Source organism: Callorhinchus milii, unplaced genomic scaffold, assembly GCF_018977255.1.
Source record: "Callorhinchus milii isolate IMCB2004 unplaced genomic scaffold, IMCB_Cmil_1.0 Scaffold4, whole genome shotgun sequence".
NCBI lineage: Eukaryota > Metazoa > Chordata > Chondrichthyes > Chimaeriformes > Callorhinchidae > Callorhinchus > Callorhinchus milii.
The window spans coordinates 54552691-54575627 of NW_024704745.1; the positions used below are offsets into that span (position 1 = coordinate 54552691).

General features: G+C 47.0%; 1 long non-coding RNA gene across 2 annotated transcripts; it reads left to right on the top strand.

Annotated features, from left to right (window-relative positions):
* Nucleotides 1-37: 37 nt before the first annotated feature.
* On the top strand, nt 38-12762 carry LOC103184254. 2 transcript variants are annotated; one of them, XR_488501.2, is made up of 3 exons: nt 38-245; nt 4852-4938; nt 12636-12762. It is a non-coding gene; the product is annotated as an uncharacterized LOC103184254 (long non-coding RNA). The 2 variants fall into 2 exon arrangements; XR_488502.2 differs by having other exon boundaries at nt 4852-4932.
* Nucleotides 12763-22937: the final 10175 nt, after the last annotated feature.

The window sequence follows — 22937 nt, forward strand, 5'->3', positions numbered from 1 at the left end:
TGGTGTGGAGGTCTGCCCGCGGGCAGGGGGCGCTGGAGGGAGTGGGAAGCCGAGCCGCCGGCGGGGGGGAGCGGGCTGTCTCCACGGCTCCAGCCCCTGTTGCTCGCAGCCAGACTTGGTGCCACGTAATCCGAGTGACGGGCTGTGGGCTGTGGGCTGGAGCCGCACACCAGCGGAGCGGAGCGGAGCGCTTCCCGCAGCTCCTCAGAGCTCGCGCGCACTCGCAGGCAGCCGAGAGGCGGAGGGTGAGTCTGCGGCGGCACAAGTTTGAGGTCGGGGGCGGGCGGCGGGTAAACTTGTGAGAGGAGCGGTCAGAGCGGCGGCGGCGGCTCAGGACAGCTCCACACACCCGACCCCCAGCCCTCAGCCCCCAACCCCCAGCCCCCAGCCCTCAGCCCCCAACCCCCAGCCCTCAGCCCCCAACCCCCAACCCTCAGCCCCCAGCCCCCAACCCTCAGCCCCCAACCCCCAACCCTCAGCCCCCAGCCCCCAGCCCTCAGCCCCCAACCCCCAGCCCTCAGCCCCCAGCCCTCAGCCCCCAACCCCCAGCCCTCAGCCCCCAACCCCCAACCCTCAGCCCCCAGCCCCCAACCCTCAGCCCCCAACCCCCAACCCTCAGCCCCCAGCCCCCAGCCCTCAGCCCCCAACCCCAGCCCTCAGCCCCCAACCCCCAGCCCTCAGCCCCCAACCCTCAGCCCCCAACCCTCAACCCCCAACCCCCAGCCCTCAGCCCTCAACCCCCAACCCCCAGCCCTCAGCCCCCAACCCCCAACCCCCAGCCCTCAGCCCCCCCTCAGCCCCCAACCCCCAACCCTCAACCCTCAGCCCCCAACCCTCAACCCCCAGCCCCCAGCCCCCCCTCAGCCCCCAACCCCCAACCCTCAACCTCAGCCCCCAACCCTCAACCCCAGCCCCAACCCTCAGCCCTCAGCCCCCAACCCTCAGCCCTCAACCCCCAACCCCAGCCCCAGCCCCCAGCCCTCAGCCCCAGCCCTCAGCCCTCAGTCCCCAACCCAGCCCCAACCCTCAGCCCCCAACCCTCAGCCCCCAACCCCCAGCCCTCAGCCCTCAGCCCTCAACCCCCAACCCTCAACCCCCAACCCCAACCCTCAGCCCCCAACCCCCAACCCTCAGCCCCCAGCCCCAGCCCCCAACCCCAGCCCCCAACCACCCAGCCCCAACCCCCAGCCCCCAACCCCCAGCCCCCAACCCTCAGCCCCCAACCCTCAGCCCCCAACCCCCAACCCTCAGCCCTCAGCCCCCAACCCCCAACCCTCAACCCCCAACCCCCAACCCCCAGCCCTCAACCCCCAACCTCCAGCCCTCAGCCCCCAACCCTCAGCCCCCAGCCCTCAGCCCCCAGCCCCCAACCCTCAGCCCTCAGCCCCCAACCCTCAACCCCCAACCCTCAGCCCTCAGCCCCCAACCCCCAGCCCTCAACCCCCAACCTCCAGCCCTCAGCCCCCAACCCTCAGCCCTCAGCCCCCAACCCTCAGCCCCCAGCCCCCAACCCTCAGCCCCCAGCCCCCAACCCCCAGCCCTCAACCCCCAGCTCTCAGCCCTCAACCCTCAGCCCCCAGCCCTCAACCCCCAGCCCTCAACCCCCAACCCCCAGCCCTCAGCCCCCAACCCCCAGCCCTCAACCCCCAACCCCCAGCCCTCAGCCCCCAACCCCCAGCCCTCAGCCCCCAACCCCCAGCCCTCAGCCCCCAACCCCCAGCCCTCAGCCCCGCCACCGGCACAGAGTTTACTGTGAACTCCCGGCAGTCAGTGAGTGAGTGAGTGAGTGAGTGAGGAGCCGGGAGTCCAGCCCGACCAGAGGGCTCGGTGAGTGGAGGGGCAGTGGGGGGGTCAGTGGAAGGGTGGGGGTCAGTGCGTGGAGGGGCAGGGGTGGGGGTCAGTGAGTGGAGGGGCAGGGGTGGGGGTCAGTGAGTGGAGGGGCAGGGGTGGGGGTCAGTGAGTGGAGGGGCAGGGGTGGGGGTCAGTGAGTGGGGGGGTCAGTGGAGGTGCAGGGGTGGGGGTCAGTGTGTAGGGGGGGTCAGTGGAGGGGCAGGGTGGGGGTCAGTGTGTGGGGGGGTCAGTGGAGGGGTGGGGTCAGTGAGTGGAGGGGTCAGTGGAAGGGTGGGGGTCAGTGAGTGGGGGGGTCAGTGGAGGGCAGGGTGGGTCAGTGAGTGGAGGGGCAGGGGTGGGTGTCAGTGAGGGGGGGTCAGTGGAAGGGCAGGGGTGGGGTCAGTGAGGGGTGGGGGTCAGTGAGTGGAGGGGCAGTATGGGCATCAGTGAGTGGAGGGGAACGTGGGCATCAGTGAGTGGAGGGGCAGGGTGGGCATCAGTGAGTGGGGGGTTCAGTGGAAGGGCAGGGGTGGGGTCAGTGAGGGGTGGGGTCAGTGAGTGGAGGGGCAAGGTGGGGGTCAGTGAGGGGAAGGGGTGGGGGTCAGTGGAGGGGCAGGGGTGGGCGTCAGTGAGTGGAGGGGCAGGGGTGGGGGTCAGTGGAAGGGCAGGGGTGGGGCTCAGTGGAGGGGCCGGGGTGGGCATCAGTGAGTGGAGGGGCAGGGGTGGGAGTGGGGGGGCGGTCAGTGGAGGGCCAGGTATGGGGGTCAGTGGAGGGGTGGGGGTCAGTGAGTGGAGGGCCAGGGGTGGGGGTCAATAGACCGGCAGAGCTGAATGTTTTTGGCAGTTAAGGGCTGGAATGAGCAGCAGTGTGAGTCTCACGAGTCAGGTTGGAGAAGGGAAGCGAGGTTAGCAATCTATTCATTGCCCGTACATAGAAATTGCACAGTAGTTACATTATCAGGAGATCCAATAAATGTTTTATATGATGAGTTCGAATCTCTGTGAGAAGCGTTTTATTTTTGTGACCGAGGCTGATCAGTGATGGTGCAGCAGTTCTTTCGAGACCAGCACCTGTGAGTTATGACTCGGGTGAACAAGCTCCCGCTGAGGCGAAGCTCACAGCTGCTGGTGGAGCCTTAAGCTGCTCTGTAAATAAATTCTGAAATACTGTAAGCTGCTGATGACTGTTAAATGTTATCTCGCAACACAAAATTAATGTTCTGTTTATTAAAATGTAATATATTGATCAGTTTGCTGGTGAATTGCGCCCAAATCTTGCTTACGCGCTCTTTGGACAATTGTTAAGTGCACGAGGGTGACTTATAGTTGCACTCTGCTTTCTCAACCAACCTTTCCCTCAAAAGTCTCCTGACCTATCGCCCCCCCCCCCCCATGTCCTCTCCCTCCCCGACATCTCCACCCTTCTATCTTCCCTCTCCCTCTGCTCCGAACGCCTCCTCATCCTAGGCGACTTCAATCTTCACTTCACTCCCTCCTGCTCTACCTATGCTGACTTTTCCTCCCTCAGTCTCTCCCTCCATATCCACTCCGCCACCCACGCCACAGTCACCACCTCGACCTGGTGATCACTTGGGGCCTCACCATCTCGGACCTCACCATCATCGACAAAGTGATCTCAGACCATCACTTTATCTCCCTTAACTCCTCAATCCCTCTCCCCACCGCTACCCAGCCCACCTCCATCTCCTACCGTCCCTGGAAAAAAATCTCCCACCCCTCCCTCTCGGCTGCCTTGGAGTCATCTGAACTCCTTCCCCTCTGGGCTTCCTCCCACAATGACCTATCCTCCTCGGTCACTCTTCTCCACAGCTCCCTCTGCTCCACTCTCGATTCCCTTGCTCCCCTCTCTTCCGGAACCGTCTCCTATTCACATAGGTCACCATGGTACAACAACCACCTCCACTCCTTTAAAGAACAGGTGCATGCCGCTGAGCGCACCTAACCTAAATCAAACTTAATGGTCCATCGGCAGATCTAGCCCCCGCACCATCTCGTGCGGTGTTCCTCAGTACTCTGTCCTTGGTCCCCTCCTCTTCAATATCTATATGCTCCCTCCTGGTGACATCGTCCGCAGACATGGGGTCAACTTCCACATGTATGCGGATGACACCCAACTGTACCTCTCTGCCTCCACCCTCGACTCCAGGACCACTGTTGTCCTGACAGAATGTCTTGTCAGACATCAAGTCCTGGATGAGAGCAAACTTTCTTTAATTAAACTTCCAACAAGACTGAGGCTCTCCTGATTGGCTCCGGTCAGTGCCTCCTCACCTCAGGCGCTGATAGCATCACCATCCATGGTTGCACACTCCACCTTACTAAGCCAGTCCGGAACCTTGGCGTCTTGTTTGGCCCTCAATTATCCCTCTACCCCACATTTGCACCATGACCCGCTGTGTCTTCCCCCACTTCTACAAGATCGTCCGGCTCCGCCACTGTCTCACACCGCAGGCTGCCAAAACCCTCATACATGCCTTCATTACATCGAGGCTCGACTATGCAAACTCATTGCTTGTCGGCCTCCCCAACTCCTCCCTCCACAGGCTGCAGATCATCCAGAACTCTGCAGCCCGCGTCCTATGCCGCACTAGGCTCCACGACCTTATCACCCCCACCCTTGCCCAACTCCACTGGCTTCCCATCACACAGGATACAGTTCGAGATCCTGGTCCTCACCTTCAAAGCCCTCCATGGTCTCGCTCCCCCCTACCTTTGCGACCTTCTTACCCCCTACCATCCTGCTTGTTCCCTCCACTCAGCAAGCTCCAGCCTGCTTCACGTCCCCGCCTTGCTCGCCTCCCTTGCCACCTTCAAGACCCATCTCAAGACCCTTTTCTTCAACTGTGCTTTTGATCTCCCTGCTTCCCTCCCCTCCCCATCCTCCACCCTCCCCGACCCCCAGCTCGGGTCTGAAACTCTTGTTTGTCCAGCGCCTTGGACATCCTCCCGACGTGAAAGGCGCTTTACAAATGTAATTTTTTTTATTGTTGCTTGTTCCAGAATCATCTAACTCCTAATTAGTTGCTATCTTGCTTGCCCTTCTGATAGCGCAGCAGTGATTTGGGAATGCTCACTGCACAGGTTTGTGTGAGTCTTTTTTTCCATTGCTTTCTAAAGTCCAACAGTTTAATACTTTACCGATAATTTGTTTTTGGAAAGAAGAGTTTATTACAGAGAGCAACAGGTAGAAATGCAGTGTAGTGAACCTGCTCTTTTTACAGTCTGTTAATGCAAGGAATCCTTTGAGATGTCTTGCACCAAGTTTAAATTTACAGAACCTTTAGTGATAATGCAGCAATGGTTTGGCCCACACATACATTTTTTTCTTCTTCCATGACACTGATGCTAGGAATTGTGTGTGATATTCAACCACATTCAGGTAACGTCTCTTTTGTTTGTCCTACACCTCTGCCAAGTGTTGGGATGTGAGTAAAATGGTATCCTGTTTTATTGCAGATGTATTGAGACAGGAGAGCAGCAAGGACTTGAGTTGGGCTATTTGCTTTCAAATGCTTTCTTTGTAATCTTTTCCTTTTTTCTTTCCCGGCTCTGATACCTTGTTAGAAGGGTGGGATAGTTGTCTCTGCAGGCAATTCAATACTGTACTACTTCACTATAGACATGGCACAATACTACGGTATGTTATTCTCTTAGGGAGAGGGAATGTCAGGCTTCTCCTCTGTGTCGTCATCCCCCCCCCAAGCAAGCTTGAGGGGGTATGCCTCATAGTAGTTGTGTGATAACACCATCCACTGTGTTTGGTCCACTATGATTGATAATAATGTGAAAACTAACTTATTACAACTTCATCACAGAATTAATTTGACTATATGGTTTATATTCCATTGTTTGTATGAATTGTTTTCAAAAAATGTAAATTGTTGTGGGAAACCAGTTTAAATTATCTGCAATTATGATGCTGGATGTCTTAACTGAAATTACTATAATGCCCGTGTACAATTGCTTCACAGTACTGAGGGTACATACGTCTGCTTGTTACGTACTGTTTTAGTGGAGACATTGTAAAGATAAACATGCATTATTGGTGACTCAGCTCAGTTTGTTGTAGTCTGTGCTGCAACCGAACATTAAGCATTAAAAAAGGTCACTCCTTGCAGTTCCTCGTTTCAGACATGATGGTGAACTAAGAAGTTCATCAATCACAAGCTGTAGTTTGGGGCTGACCACATTTCACAGTGGTCATTTAAGGCCATCTTTGAGACAATATCCTGTAGTAGTTGCTGCGTAAATCACATAGAATTATGGGTGGTTGGAACAGAGTAATAAACTGCAATGTACTCCCAGGGCTCAGGTGACATCATCTGAGCCACTTGATTAAATTACTGCATTGTACTGATCATGTGGCAATCATTTGTGGTCTCAAAGTCGGAGGATAGACAGTTAAGAATGCTGCTGAAATTCCTGTGATTGAAGATGGCAATACCGTAATGTTCGGGGATAACCAGATGCGATAATGGAATTGTATTGCGGTTGGCAAACAGAATGATGATACATTTCAGACCTGTTATTTTAAAAGTTGTGTTTTTACATACAAAAAAAGGTGCTATTAATGCAGGGATTGTAGCTACAACTGTACATACAGTATTGATGGGATTTCTGAGTACAATCATAATAATCATTGTATTTGATATAGTGCCTTTCACATTGTTGAGATGTCTCAAAGCGCTTCACAGGATATACTGCAAAATGGATTGACTGTATTTTGTGGGCACAGCAATGTCCCACAAACAGCCATGGAGTGAGTGACCAATTGTTTTATTTTGGGAGATTGGCCAGTGTATCGCTAAAAACTCCCTTCGCTTTTCGAATAGTGCCTTGGGATCTTTAATATCCAACTCCGACAATGCATCACACATCCAGCACTGCATTGGAGTGTCAGCTTAGACTATGTGATTCCAAGTCCCGACACAGGACTTGAATCTACCACATTCTGACTCGAGGCGAGAGTGCTACCACTGTGCCAGGCTGACACACACTTTGATATTAAATGTCAATACATATATTGAACGTAATGCATTTATAATTGCATATAAAGCAGTCACAAAATATCATGCAAGACTAATCAGACGGGTGTGTTGCTGTCCAGTGAGCAAAATTTTAGAAGTCAAATAGATATGCTCTTACATGTTTTTAAAAAAACTTTAAACCCCCCTCTCTCAGCTCTACTGGCCTTGCACTGAGGGCATGCCACTCTCAGGCCCCTCTGCATTGGCTAATGTTAGTTTGCAGTGCCCCTGCTCAGCTTATATGAGAGCAACTGCACAAGGAACAAGAAAGCAAATTGGGTCCATTTCTCTCTGGGGAGCTAAACTCCATCTTGTGGCCCATCTGGAAAACTTGATTGCAGTACAGTAGATTGATACATCTGTCTTCCACCTGTGACCATATTGATGTGGACAGGAGCGTATTTTTTAAATAGCTGAAGTATTTGGGAAGTGACGACCTCAGATCTCATTAGCAGTTAAATTGCTAATGGGTTTGGAAAGACAAGAGTTCTATTTATAGAGTCTGTTTTGTAAAGATCAAATTTGTCTTTTCCGATTTTGAAAATTTGTTTTTAGGAGTGGAATATTATACTATAGTATCTGGAAAATGCCTAGGCTGTAGTCACGTTCTTTCCTGATTTTAGTTAGTTGCATAATGGGGGTGCAATAAGGTTTGCGGCAGTAAGTTGCTGCAGACTGTGGGATCAAAGCCTCGGGTTTGTAGGCTTCTGAGCAGGCTATGGAAAGAGGGAACAAGAAAGGAGACTCTGAGGCACATATGAACTACAGAGAAGAGAAAAAGGGCTAGAAAGTGTACATATAGCTGGGGGAGGAGGATCTGAGGAGGGTTGGGGGTGGGAGGTAGGAAGGGAGAGGGGAGTTGGAAAACCGGCATTGAATTTAAGAGACCAAGAGCAGAATGGCTGAAAGTTCATCCACTGATGGTGGGGTGGATCGTGAGGGTCAGGGAGCACACTATTAGGTGAACAGCTGGGAAGTTAGGGCAAAAGGAGGTCACGTAGTCGGGTAGGGCGAGGATGTGGAGGGATCCTTGCATTTAATATAGCGCACATTGTTGAGACATCTCAAAGCGCTGCACAGAATATATTGTAAAACAGATTGACTGTATTTTGTGGATGTAACGTGCCGGGATCTTGAATGGGGGGCGCGGGAGGTGCTGCCGGAGAGACAACGGACATGCAGAGTTCTGATGGTCTGTATTATAAAAATAATCCTTGCATTTGATATAGCACTTCTCACATCTTCTAGACGCCTCAAAGCGCTTCACAAAATATACTGTAAAGTGAATTGACTGTTTATTTTGTGGGCGAAATACAATAGCCAATTGTGCACAGCTACAAACAGACGTGGATTGAGTGAACAAGTTATTTTTTTCGAAGGATTTTTTGTGTGCACAGGAGAGGCCACTAATGGCATTTTACAAAGAAAGTGAGGCCAATGGCACTTCCATGGCTCCAACATGCACAAAGTAGCATTAGTGATTACCTGGAAGTTGGCTATGTTTCCGTGCCTTGATTATAAAGCACGGCTGTGACATTATACCCCACGAGCTGTGCCTGTAAGGCCAGCATCATTAGACCAACTCCAGACTTTGCGCAATTTTTTTATATACGTATTTGATATGTAGAAAATGTAAACTTGACATTTTCCACAATAAACTGGATGTGAAGTATTGAGCCCGGTAAGAGATGTATGTGGGTAGGATAGTGACAGCAAGACCTAGTGATAAGATGGGTTTTAAGGTAACAGAATCAGGTTGGAGTGTGTAACACCTCAGGGGAACACTACACGTAGTTCACAACCATTTATCATGTTCTTCTGTAACAATGGGGCCTGGCACAGTGTCTTCCAATCATCCTCTGCCCTTTTCTACACGTGAACATTTTCTGTTTGCAAAGGGGCTAACATGCACACTTAAGAATCGTTTTGTAAATGGAGAGCAAAAAAAAAATGCTTCTTTTACTAATAGCACATGCTACATTCCATTGTGTATATTTAATCTTGTGTTGATCCATCAGTGAAAACATAACAAAAGTTCGTCAAAAATAAAATGCGTGTGATATTTTGCTGAGCAGTAAAGACATGCAGTGTGTTAAGTGTGCCCCATGTGCTTAATTGGCTGGTGATGTAATTTGAGAAGGACACAGTTACCAGGTTTGATTCTGGAAAGCAGAGAATGAAGTTTCAGAATTGGGCAGATAGCAAATTGAGCCCAAAACTCAGTGAAGTGGCAGCGACAGTTTTACCTTATTCTTTCCTGAGTCATGTTTTTTTCTCTCTAAAATGCATCTATGTAGATAAGTGTCAAATCTGGGTGTAACATGAGAATCCAAGACTGGTGCTAAAATTGTACTTGGGTGGCAGGCTGTCAGTTGTCTTCCATTGTTCCAAAATTGCAACTGAGAATTTGATTTCTGTCTTTTTCAGAAAAGAAGGGAGACCTTTAGGACTTGTCAATTGTTTAATAAGAGTACATTGCATAGAATCATATTGCACAGAAGGAGGCATTCGGTCCATCATGTCTGTGCCGGCTCTTTGAAAGGAGCGATCCAAATCAATCCCACTCCCCTGCTCTCTCCCCATAGCCCTGCAAACTTGTCCTCCCCAGATGAATGTTAAGCCAGAATGATTTCAAATTCTAACAGTTCAGTAAAATAGAATACTTTCATTCAATAATAACTTTCAAAAGGGAATTGGATATTTACTTGAAAAAAATTGCAAGGCTATGGAGAAAGAGTGGGGGAATGCGACGAATTGGATACCTCTTTCAAAGAGCCGGAACAGGCACCTGTGCTGTACGATTCTGTGAAGAATATTGCACTGGTTAGAATGATTGGTACATCAATGGTTGTTATTATACAATGTATTATATTATGAATTTATCATTGTAAAGAGCATTAAGGCAAAGAAGTATTTTTTTCCCCCCGACCTTGAATTTATTTTTAATCAAAAGGAAAGTCCAAGTCTGAAGCTTTTGAGCAATTTACTGAAACCTGCCAGCCGTCATGCAAGTTATTTGTTTAGCACTGTTTGTTCAGTGCATGAAAGCAGATGAACTGAGTGGACGAGTGATCTTGTGTCAGTGTTGAAATAATATGCGCTGAAACTTCGCTTAAATCCCCTAAATCATTGTCCATGACAAGCAGATTACTTCCACTTGTGGATATAAATGGAAACCAGAAAGAAACCTGGATAAATGATGTGTCCGTCTTTCTATTCTTTAATCTAATTAAAGGCAATCTGGATCAAATGGTGCGACAATAAATAGGAGAGTAAATTGCTGCAGTTTTTGGGGATCATTTGCTTAGAAAGTTCAGAGATAAAGATGATTGAGTTGTACTTCATGTATGAACATTTTATTTGTTTTCTTCTCTTGTACTGTTTGGGTGCGAGTCAGCAGACAAGCTATTTTGAGGTCCCTGGCAACACTCCTTTTGGATTTGATTTCCAGGAAGTGTGTTGAAGCGATCCTGGGTGACTTGGTCTGCAGGTTACAGCTGGACAGCACAATGCATAGTTGTAATGCAAATTTATCTCTGCAACATGTCTAGCTCGTGCTGCCTCTAACCAATTTCTACAGTTAACGTCAGTGAAAATGTGAAGGAGAGAAACAGAGATCATATTAAACTAGAGTCAGTGGATAACCTCTCTTAAAGGCAGTGATCTGGATTTATTGTGTGCTGCCATAGACTGCCAACCCATTAAAAGGAGCATCTTAGTTATTTTGAGAAATGGAAATTGCAGACTTTCACTCAATCTCTCTGTAGACTCTAGCAATTTCCATTTCACAGTCACTGTAGTGAGTACCGGGAAGCTCAGCATATCCTGCAGCCATAGTATTGAAAATTCTCAGTGCCTAAAATTCTCCGTTATATTGTTTGTTTGGACATTTGTAATTGCAGAAAAAAAGTACATATTTCAAAATGTTGCTCCTGTGTTAATATTCTGAAAAGGCTTTATTTGTTGGGTGGGTGGGATAAAGAGAAACCTTTTCAGTTGTATTAATTATTTATGCATTCACAGCTTTCCAGTAGAGTATTACATGGAGAATAAAACTTAAAAGATGCTGGAAACACAGAGCTTATGTCACATTTACACTGCATTGCGTTAATGCAAAATTGTGTGTGTTATGAAAAAAATCTGCCTATACATGAAAATTGGCATATCGTGCCTCCTGTGTACACAAATTTCTTTTACAATCCAAGACTTGTCAGTTGAATTTCTTTGTTTTCTCACATTGACTATTGTTAGATGATCTTGTGTAACACAGAACAATCAACTGATGTGTTTAATTTTGGTCCAACCCCCAAGATCGGATTGATAGATCTTGGGGTTTGGACCAAAATGAAACATAGCAGTTGATTGGTCTGTGTTTTGCATGATCCTTTAGGATGTAAGCATTTTTTGGATATCCATGCATTCACGGTTTAATAACACTATCACAAACTTTGTGATGTATATCAGATTGATCTGTAATAATAATAATAATAATCCTTGCATTTGATTTAGCTCCATATCACATCTGGGAGACAAAAACTGTATATTTTTGTATATTTTTACATAGTATATATGTATATTTTATGTATATTTTTGCGAAGTGTATATTTTCTGGGGGAAACATGGCAACCAAATTATGCACAGCAGTTTCCCACAAACAGTCGTGGATTTAGTGACCACATTTTTTTAAGTGATTATTACCCCCGGAAAAGCGATCCACCAATCAACTAACAACCAGATTCCAATTTACTGCTTGGTAAACAGAGCTGTGTGGAGTAAAGAAACTTGCCCAACGTTTCGCCTTGCCCATGAATCAAACTCAGGTCCTCTCGCTTGCGAGGTGAATGCTCTAACTACTGAGCTTCAGAACACCATAGGATCTAAAAGAGTTTAGGAGGAACTTCTTTACCTAGAGGGTGGGTAGAATGTGGAGCTCATTGCTATTAGTTGGTTGAAGCGAAAAGCATCAATGCATTTAAGAGGAAACTGGATCCATAAATGAGAGAGAAAGAAACAGAGGGGTATAGGTGGAGACTAGGAAGCGGCAGGGAGGACGAACTTAAGATGAGTGAAAGCTCAGGTGGAGTATAACACCGGCATCGACCAATTAGACAGAACGGCCTGTTTCAGTGCTATGGATTCTACGTATGTAATTCTATGTATATCCAATGTATGCAAATTAAATGTACATATAGCAAATAGAAGAATTTTTTTCCACCTTTAATCTACAGTTACATAAATGAGGAATATACTGTCCTTTATGTGCTGGGTCCTCAGCATGTGCTCTGCACTCTTGGATCGGAGAGGCTGAGCAAACAAAATTATTTCCTCTTGTGCACTGCATGTTCAATTTACTACTTTGCTTACTGCACTAAATATCCATGCCGCTGTTTAGCAAATTTGAACATTTTACTATTGCTGCCTAGACATCATTTTATCAGCATACCATGAATTACTTTTACACACCTCCTGTGTTCCAGTCAGCATGCTACCTAATGCTTGCAGAATATGCAGTAACTTGTAAGATGAGTGAGAGCATTGTCTTCACAAGATATAATGAGTCTAACAAGAGCTCAAAGCTAGATGTTTGTTTAGCAACAATAATTGTCATGCCTATAGACAGAAAAAAAAGTTAAATTTCTTTCCCCCCAACACACACACCACACAGATGAATTACCACTGATCAGGTGTATTCATGTCACAAAGTGAATAAATTCTAGTGGTCCTGAAAATTCTAAAATGCATCTTTTTTCTTTACAGAACAGAGAGTACCAAATGCAAGAATAGAAAGGGCTAAACTAATCTGTGCTGCTCAAGAAAGGAAACAGATCTGTCATCCGCTCAGCTTCTTGGGAGTTCTTGTGAACTTTGTGTAAAGAAACATGAGGCAGCTGAAAGGAAAACCAAAAAAGGAGACCTCAAAAGACAAAAAGGAAAGGAGGCAAGCCATGCAGGAGGCTCGCAACCAGATCACCACTATAGTGCTTCCCACACTGGCTGTGGTTGTGCTATTGATCATTCTCTTCGTTTACGTGGCTACTCGACCAACTATTGCATGAGAGGATAATTGCAAAGCATTTTATGAAGGAACTTAGGAAAAAAAAGCTGGGTATGAAATGGACTAAACCCAAGCAGAGTTGAAAGCCTCCCATTTTTGGACAGTCCAGGTGTATTACACATTATCTGACATCTACCTGCCTCCTTACAGTTTCATGCTTATTGGTCTGAATGTATGTATCAGATGTATTGGTACCACATACATCCAGTAATTTCTCTGGTATGTGCCTTTGAAACGTTCACAAAACAGCATTTGTCCCACTTAAAAAGATTTGGAAACGATTCCTGTATTTTGAGCCGAAGAAATTAAGTATAATTGAACTAATACTAATTCAAAATATTAACAATTGAATTCATATTGTTTTATTGTCTGTATTGTGGTGTTCTTAAAATCAATTCTAGTGTGTGAATTCCGCCACTCGCCAAAGGACAATCCATTCTGGTTATGGAAACAAATCGCCTAAAATGCAGCGAATATAACATTGAAATGTTTATTTTTAGAATAAAATCAAAATATTCATAGGAAATGAACAATGTATTCTTTCAAATAATTGTGCTCTATTTATACTGCATAAGAAAGCAAGTAGCATTCTGAAAAGGTCAATGCTTTTATTCACATTGACTTTTATGTGCACCAAAGCTATTTTGTTTGCAGGGATCTTACAATTAAAAGCCAAATTCATGACTTTAGGCTGAGTGGTAAAAGATCATAGTCAGTGCATAAATTGCACAGAGTACCCCCAACCCTTTCATTTGTATGTCTCAACAATGGGCATTAAGGTGTGACCTCTGCATCTAGTTGTGCAGTAGTGGTCTACTCAGCATCTACATGAGGCTCCACCCATTCCTCACTCTCCCATACCTTTGTATTCCCCTCTCCCTCATGTGAAGGCCTAGAATGCATCTTAGGCACAGGTTGGTGAGACAAAGCTTGTGATCAAGGCCATGATGCATTTTTTTTGATCAGCCGCGTGTCCGCCCAGTGATGCTGCTACTATTTTGGAATACAACAACAAAACAACAAAATTACATTCGTATAGCGGCTTTCACGTCGGGAGGACGTCCCAAGGCACTGGACAGACAGCGTTATGGACCCGAGCTGGGGGTCGGGGTGGGGGAGGGTGGAGGGCAGAGGTGGAAGCAGGGAGATCGAAAGCACAGTCGAAGAGGAGGGTGTTGAGATGGGTCTTGAAGGAGGCAAGGTGAGGTGGAGGACCCCGGGATGAAATTCCAGAGGGTGGGGGCAGAGTGGTAGAAGGCCCACCCACCAATAGTGGGGTGAGTGAGGCGGGGGACGTGGAGCAGGCCGGAGCCCGCTGAGTGGAGCGAGTGAGCAGGGTGGTAGGGGGTTAGCAGGTAGCAGAGTTAGGGGGGAGCAAGGCCATGGAGGCCTTTAAAGGTGAGGACCAGGATCTTGAATTGTATCCTCTGTGTGATGGGAAGACAGTGGAGTCAGGCGAGGATGGGTGTGATGGAGTCACGGAGCCCAGTGCGGGAGAGGGGAGCCTATCAGGAGAGCCTCGGTCTTGTTGACTTTCAAGTGAAGAAAATTAGCTCTTATCCAGGACTTGATATCCGACAGACATTGTGTCAGGACAACAGTGATCCTGGAGTCCAGAATGGAGGCAGAGAGAGAAGAGTTGGGTGTTATTCGCATACATGTGGAAGTTGACCCCATGTCTGTGGATGATGTCATTAAGATGGAGCATATAGGTATTGAAGAGGAGGGGACCAAGGACAGAGTCCTGAGGAACGCCGTACGAGAAGGTGTGGGGGCTAGAGGAGAAACTGTTTGTGGAGATGAAGTGGAGGCGGCGTGAGGGTACGATCCGAACCAGTCAAGGACAGAACCGTAAAGCTTGAGGTGCGAGGAGAAGCAGTGGATGAGGATAGAGTGGTCGACGGTGTCGAAGGCAGCAGAGGTCAAGGAGGACGAGGAGACAGAGGGAGGCCTGGTCGCAGATAGACAGAATGTCATTTGTCACTGACCAGGGGTGTTTCTGTGCTGTGGGCGGCACGAAAACCTGATTGGAGAGGTTCGTGAAGGAAGTGGTGGGAGAGGAAGGAGTGAAGCTGGGAAGCGACAACTTGTTCCAGGACTTTGGAGAGGAAAGGGAGGTTGGAGTTGGGGCAGTAGTTTGGGTTTAGAGATGTGTCCAGGGAGGGTTTTTTAAGGATAGGAGTGATGATGGCGGTTTTTAATAGGATGGGAACAGAACCAGAGGACAGGGAGGGGTTTATGATGTCGGTGCGTAGAGGGTAAGGAGATGGAACTGGGAGGTAAGGAGAGGGCTAAGAATGAGGTTGAGGGAGCAGGTGGTCGGTTTCATGCGGGTTATGGTGGTGATGAGAGAGGAGGGGGAGACAGGTTTGAAGGTGTGGAGGGAGGGATGGGTAGGGGCCGGGGTGGGAGGAGGAGATGGGGAGGGGGTAGCAGATGGAATGGCAGAGGCAGCTGAGCGGATTCCCTCGACTTTGGATTCAAGGAAGTCCAGAATCGCCTTGCAGTTGCCATTGAGGTGAGGATGGGTGAGGCGTGAGAGGGTGGTCGGAGAAGAGGAGCCTGGGGTTGTTTTTAGCCTCCAAGATTGTCTTGGAGTAGAATGACGATTTAGCAGAGGCATGGGCGGAGCGGTAGGATTTGATATGGTCCAGCCAGATCTGCCGAAGGACCGTTAAGTTTGATTTAAGCAGGTGTGCTCAGCGGCTTTAAGGGAGTAGAGCTGGCTGGTGTACCACGGTGACTTATGTGAATAGGAGACGGTTCAGGAAGAGAAGGGAATTGAGTGGAGGAGAGGGAGCTGTGGAGAAGAGTGACCGAGGAGGATAGGTCATTTTGGGAGGAAGCCCAGTGGGGAAGGATTCAGATGGCCCTGAGGTAGCCGAGGATGTGGGGGCGGGGGGGGGGAGGATTTTTTACCAGGGGTAGTTGAAATGGTTGTGTGGCAGGTTTTCATATCACTTTTCTTGCCTTACAGCTTTGGTTTTACAAAATAGCACTGCTCCCTCCTCTGGTTTTGCGGTAAGAAAGAGATTATCAGGTTACTAAATCTATCCCTTGTTCTCTGTAGCCAGTCTGTTATTACTATAGGGAATAGGTTTGATTGGGGTAACGCTATTTATTACAAAAGTTCTTGAATTGTAAATTTTGCAGGAGTGGAGCCACAAAATGTTTATTTTTACAAGATATCTTATTTTATCAGACATTTTATTTGTGAGGTAAACACTGGATCATGCAGGAGACGGTAGTGAAGGCATCGGAGGTATGAAATGGAGGATGAGGGAAATCAAAGACATAGGAATTGAGAGCATTAGAGTGTAAAGTACAGGATAAGGTGAATCTGTACCACCCTTGGGTTCAAACAAACTCACGGGTATTGTCACAGAAAGCTGCATTTTGACTCAAGGATTTAATTACGAAGGGAAGAAAATTGAAAGCAAACTGTGGTGTCCACTCAATATAATTCAGGTGAGTGAGTCTTGCTGAATGCTTCAAGAATTTGAGTCTGTGTTGACACATTGTGTTGGAGAACTGAATTGCAATAACACAAAATGCTCAAACCCACATTTGACCTTTTATCCACTATATAGCTAAATTCTTCACCTGAGTCATGTTGCTCTGCAATATTGGTGAGTGAGTGAAAGCCATTAGTCAGTTCTCAGGAAGAGAGGGGAAAATTGGAGGTTCGGTAATTCAGGCATGTTTTCTTTTGTGTTGATTGAAAACTGAGACCATATCTTCAGCTAAATTGAGCATGGCTTGTCGTGTGGTGTGACATATAAAGCTCAGAAAGCACTTAAAACTAATAGGCAATTGAACATTACAGTGGCACTGAAGCCGAGTGGTATATGGTTTCATTGCACGTTTGCTCAAATGTTGAGCTTCCAAAACGTTGTTTCATTGTGGCATAGGAGGTGAGATAGCAGTGGTCACATATTGTGTAAGGCAAGTCATGGGTTCCTCTTGTTTTTTTTCAGCCTTGTTTATAAGAGCTAGCTAGTTTGTACCAAGACAGTAATCTCCAAATTTGATCATATGCTAAGTTGCGCAATCAAAGCTTTTTATAAATTATGGCACAAATTAGAATTTTTTTTGGGTGGGGGGGGGTTAGTGTCAGCAGGATGTCTGACACATGTGGAAACCCATCACCGTGCTTAAGAGTATCCAAACCAAACTGAGAATCCCACGCATCCCACCTTCACATGGAATTTCCAAAGATAGATTGTTGGAATGGAATGTGCGCTCTCTCCCTGGAAGGACGCTTCCTGCTCACCTAATTCTGGAAAGCATTAGACGCAGGTTGGCAGTTGGGATGCTGTTGGAGTTTAACTAGCTAAAACACTGATAGCACTGTCTGGCAAGCTTTCCCTCTGCTTGTCCAGCTAGGACTACTTCACCCATTAGGACTTTGTCTTGCAGGGTTAACAGGCGCTGAGTGGGAGGATTCCCTGCCCCCAGCGACCGGTCTGCCCTTCGAAGTCCTGGAAGCCAATTGTGCACAGCAGTGTCCCACAAACAGTTGTGGAATGAGTGACCAATTTATTATAATTTTTTTAAAGGAATTATTACCCCTGGAAAAGCGATCCGCCAATCGAATAACAACCGAGTTCCTACTTATTGCTATGTAAACAGATGCGTGGGGAGTAAAGAAACTTGCCCAATATTTCGCCCTGCCAGGAATCGAACCCAGGTCTCTCGTTTGTGAGGCAAGAGCTCTAACCACTGAACTACAGGATTCCACAATGGTCAAATTAAAATAATTGCTTGATGAGGTGCCAGAATTTTGTACAGCCCTCAGAGCTTAAAAACAGAACAAAATTCTCACTAGATGCTCACCAGAGATTTAGCACTGTAAATATAAGACTGGGAAGATAGAAAGATGCAATAGTAACAAACATTAGGCCTTGCAATTTTTGGCAGGGACTGTGTTTGACTCCTGCAGTTCTTGATCCGAGTAATAGTACAGGAAATGTTTAAATTGTATTCTATTTGTTGTATTCATTACAGTTTTTTTAATGGCTGGTTGCAATTCTGTGGCAACCGGGAGTGTGGTGACAATCCAAGCCATAATTTTGTACACTATACAGATAAAATACGATAATACAGATAAACCCTACATGTCAACCAATTCACATTATTTCAAAGTTTGGAGAGGGCGACAATGGGGCATAAAATATGTGGAGGATAATTTCATTTTCTACATTGAGAAGACAACGCACTGAGGTTTAATTTTAACACAGTGAAGACGCAAGGATGAGCAAGAACAATCAATACTTGTGGTTTGGGGAAGATCATTCAGCGGAGGAATGGCTGCAGTGTTGAAAACAACTAGAGAAGGATGACTGACATTGATCTCCTGCACTTTGTACAAAACTTGATTCAAACTACTGTATATTGAAGTCAGAGATTTGGGTGGAAGTCCATAGAAAGCCATGGCACGGAAACAGTGCATTCAGCCCAGCTAATCTGTACCAGTGCTTACACTCCATCCAAGACCCCAGTCCTCTTAATCCCTCCTTCTATTCCCCTCCTCCCTAAATGAAGATTGAGTATCTCACAGCAGGGGTGAGGGGATCAGTTTATAAATTAACAAACCTTTTCTTCAATCCTATGTAGGAGTGTGAGAGATGCTGGAAGAGCCTTGCTAGATATGGGAGTAGCTTTTGAAGTCTTGGGTGAATTTGAGCTTATTTGAGATAAGAAAATAAGTTCACCCAAAAGAGGAAAGTACTACACTTAAAGGTAAGTAATCCAGTTTCTATCTTGTTCTTTGAATAATATGCATTATGTTCTCAAAACTTTTCATGTATTTAATTGTTTTCTAAATGCCATGTGCTGCCTGCAGTGACTATTATGTCATTGGAAAGAGCAACAGTCAGTTCTGTGATCAATGGCAGAGATTAACACAGCTCTGGTAAATTTCATTTCCACACAACCAAATCCAAACAATATTTCTATCTATCTTACAAATGCTCTTTAATGCTATATCTATGAGTCTACCCACATAATGGTTCTGTGACTGCAGCTGAATTTTATATTTGGTAGCAGATACAAAATGGGAAATATTTTCTACAACCAATCCAAATCTCTGCTTCAAGGAAATGTTACCCTAATCTTTGCTGCAGACCACAAACAGTTTTTGACATCTTTTGCTTTGCTGTGTACCCCGAGTAGTAGAACGTTCCGTCTTGCACTCATATAATGAAACCTGTATTCTGCTTTAGTATAAATCCATATGTTCACACTACGCTCTAGCAGTCAGCGGCACAGCTGCATTTTGAGGAGGTCAGGAATTCCAGCAAACGTTGGGCTCTCATATCTTCAGCCCCTTGCCTCCACTCAAGGATGCTGTTGCTACACTTGTGAACTCTGAATTTATTGTGAACTCTGATTTATTGACGTAACTGCTCTCTCTCTTTCTGGCCTGTTTCGACACACCCTTTTTTCCCCTTTCCCATTCCCTTCCTCCTACACTTCGCTCTCTTCCTTTCAACCCCTCTCTCCAAACAAACTTTTTTTATTTTCAGAAAAAAAGCACAAAAAGATCTTGATTCTAAACAAAATGCAGTTGTTTTAAACCCTTTTGGTCATTGATCGGATGAAGGTTTAAAATGTGTGTGGAACATCACCGCCGGATTGTTCCAAATTGCTAGTCCTAGCCACAGAACAAGAAGGCCAAAGAAATTGGGAGCCATTCAAGAGGGCACTTGGGAAATTTTCCAATTTCCCGTGTAACCAGTCCACCATTAGCACTGTGATGGGTTGGATTTCCACGTGTCAGACACCCAGGTAACCCCCAAAAAATCGTCCATCCTGTACAGCTTTATGTTCATTAACTGGGATTGAAGGTGGTGAGGTCAGAAGGTTTCAGCTTGTCTCAGTAATACTTTGTAATACTTTCTGCTCTGAGTCAGAATGTTAAGTCCTGTAGCTCAGTGGTTAGAGCACTCGCTTTGCAAGCGAGAGACCTGAGTTCAATTCCAGGCAGAGGGCAAAACCTTGGGCAAGTTTCCTTACTCCACACGCCTAATAATAATCCCTCCAAAAACAATAATAAATTGGTCATTTTCAATCTACGACTGTTTGTGGGACACTGCTGTGCGCAATTGGCTGCCGCGTTCGCCCACAAATATACATTCAATTCACTTTACAGTGTGTTCTGTGAAGCACTTTGGGACGTCCTCCCGACGTGAAAAGCGCTATATCAAATGGAAGGATTATTATTATTATTATTTTTGTGAGCTCAAGCCCCATGTTAGGACTTTCAGCTCACAGTCTAGGCTGACATTCTAGTGCTGAGGGAGTGCTGCATTGTCAGAGGTGCCAGCCTTCAAACGGGACATTAAGCTAAGGTCCCATCTGCTGGTTCAGGTGAATGTTAAAAATCCCATGGCATAACTCAAAAAGAGAACGGAACATTTCATCCTGTGTCCTGAACAACAATCAACAGTTAATCACTTCATGGCTGTTTGTGGCACATTGCTGTGGAAAATTGGCTACTGCATTTGCCTACGCATACACAGCAACTTTACAGTGAATGCTGTCAAGGGCTTTGACATATTTTGACAATGTGATAAGGTGTTATATCAAGTGCAATAACAACTTGCACTTATATAGCGCCCTCCACGCATGGCAGCGTCTCAGAGCCCTTAACAGTGGCAGAACCTGACTCCAAGCTGAGGTGGGAAGTGACCATAAGCACAGTTGAAAAGGAAGGTTTTAAGGTAGGACTTGAAAAAGGGGAGAGAGGGAGCAAGGTGGAGGGATTGAGGGAGAATGTTCCAAAGTTTCAGGACTTAGTGGCTGAAAGTACGACCTCCAATGGTAGATTGGCGGGTGTGAGGGACGAGTAGGAGGCCAGTGTCAGAAGAACAGAGGCTTCAGGTGGTGGTTTGGGGAGTGAGGAGGTCGGAGAGGTAGGGAGGTGCCAAGGAGTGAAGGGATTTGAACACAAGTGTGAGGATCTTGAAGTCAATCAGTTTGGTGATGGGGAACCAGTGGAGCCTGGCCAGAACCTGTGAGATGTGGGTATGGAGTTTGGTCTGGGTCAGTATGCAGCAGCAGAGTTCTGAATGAGCTGGAGTTTCTGAATAGTGGAGCTGGGGAGACCAGCGAGGAGTGTGTTTGAGTAATCCAGACGGGAAGTGACAAACTCATGTCCGAGGGTTTCGGCTGGATTTAGGATAAGGTACAGTTGGAAGCGGGCAATATGGCGGAGATGGAAAAAGGCGGTCCTGGTCAGGGACCAGATGTGGGGGAGGAAGGACAGCTTTGAGTTGAACTGGACACCTAGATTGCACTCTGGTTTGCTGAGTCTGAGGGAGAGCCCATGAAGATTGAGGAGTTTAGATCCACAGGAGTGAAGACGTTGACAAGAGCCAAAAAAGTATGGCTTCCGTCTTGTCCAATTTTAGCTTCAGCAAGTTTGTACTCATGCAGGCTCTGATATCTGCCAGACAAGCTAATAGAGCATCGGTGGATCTGGAGACGAGACTAGAGTAGGCAAGCAAATTTGTGTCATCTGCATACATGTGAAGTTTACCCTGTGTCTATGGATGATATTGCCAAGAGTGAGCACATAGATTATAATAAATAATAATAATAATCCTTGCATTTGATATAGCGCTTTTCATGTTTTCTAGACGTCTCAAAGCGCTTCACAGCATATACTGTAAAGTGAATTGACTGTATATTTGTGGGCAAAACATGGCAGGCAATTGCGCACAGCAGTGTCCCACAAACAGTCGTGGATTTTAGTGAACAATTTATTATTGTTTTTTATTCTTGAGGGATTAACATCAGGCGTGTGGAGTAAGGAAACTTGTGCAAGATTTTGCCCTGCTGGGAATCAAACCCAGGTCTCTTGCTTGCGGGACAAGTGCTCTAACCACTGAGCTACAGGACTCCACTTCACAAATTAGGAAAAGAAGGGGGCCAAGGATCGAGCCTTGGGGTATGCCGCAGGTGACCGAGCGGGGGCGGGAAGGGAAACCATTTGCCTAGATGAAATGGAGGTGGTTGGTTAAATAGGACTCGAATCATGCGAGTGCGGTCCCACTAAGGCGGATGAGGGAGGAGAGGCGGTGGAGGAGGATGGTGTGGTCGACTGTCGAACGTGGCAGAGAAATCTAGGAGGACAAAGATGCAGAGGGAGCCTGGTCACAAGAGAGAGGACATGGTTTGTGACTGACAATTGCTATCTCTGCGCTGTGGAGAGGGCAAAAACCAGACAGCAGGGTCTTGAGGAGGGAATGGATGAAGAGGTGTGACCGAAGTTGACCTGTAACAAAGCATTCCAGGACTTTAGCAAGGAAGGGTAGGTTGGAAATGGGATGGTAGTGTGAGAGATTGGAGGGATTGGGGGTGGGTTTTTTGAGGAGTATTGTGATAACAGTAGTTTTCAGGGAGAGTAGAACAGAACCTGAGGAGAGAGACTGGTTGTCTGTGTCGGTCAGCAAGGGGGGAGAGGAGGGAAAATTGAATGACCGGCAGCTGGGTGGGGAGGGGTTCGAGGCAGCGAACTTCATGCGGATGATTTTGGTTGAGAGGGAGAGAGAAATGGGGCCAAGGAGTATAAGAGGGGGAAGTGGCAGGAGCCATGGCGGAGGGAGAAGGCGGTGTGGATGTTCTGGGGTGGAAGGGAACATTGGGATGGATGATGCAGCCAAGGGGATGTTTTCAATCTTTGAGGCAAAGAAGTCTAGAACCTCTTTACACTTGATGTTTGATATGGGGATAGAGGGAGCTAGAGCGGATACACGGAGTAGGTGATGGACGGTGGAAAACAGTGTTTTGGCTCCAGTATAACTTTGGAGTAAAAGTCAGTTTGGGCCTGTGAAAGGGAGAGGCGGTAGGTGTGGAGGTGCTCAAGCCACAGATGGCAGTGAATCGTGAGGCCAGATTTCTGCCATCTGTGCTCGAGCGTCTGGGTTTGAGTTTTAAGTGAGCAGAGGTGACTTGTACCAGGAGGAACTGGTGGATTTGGAAACAGCCTTGGATTTCAA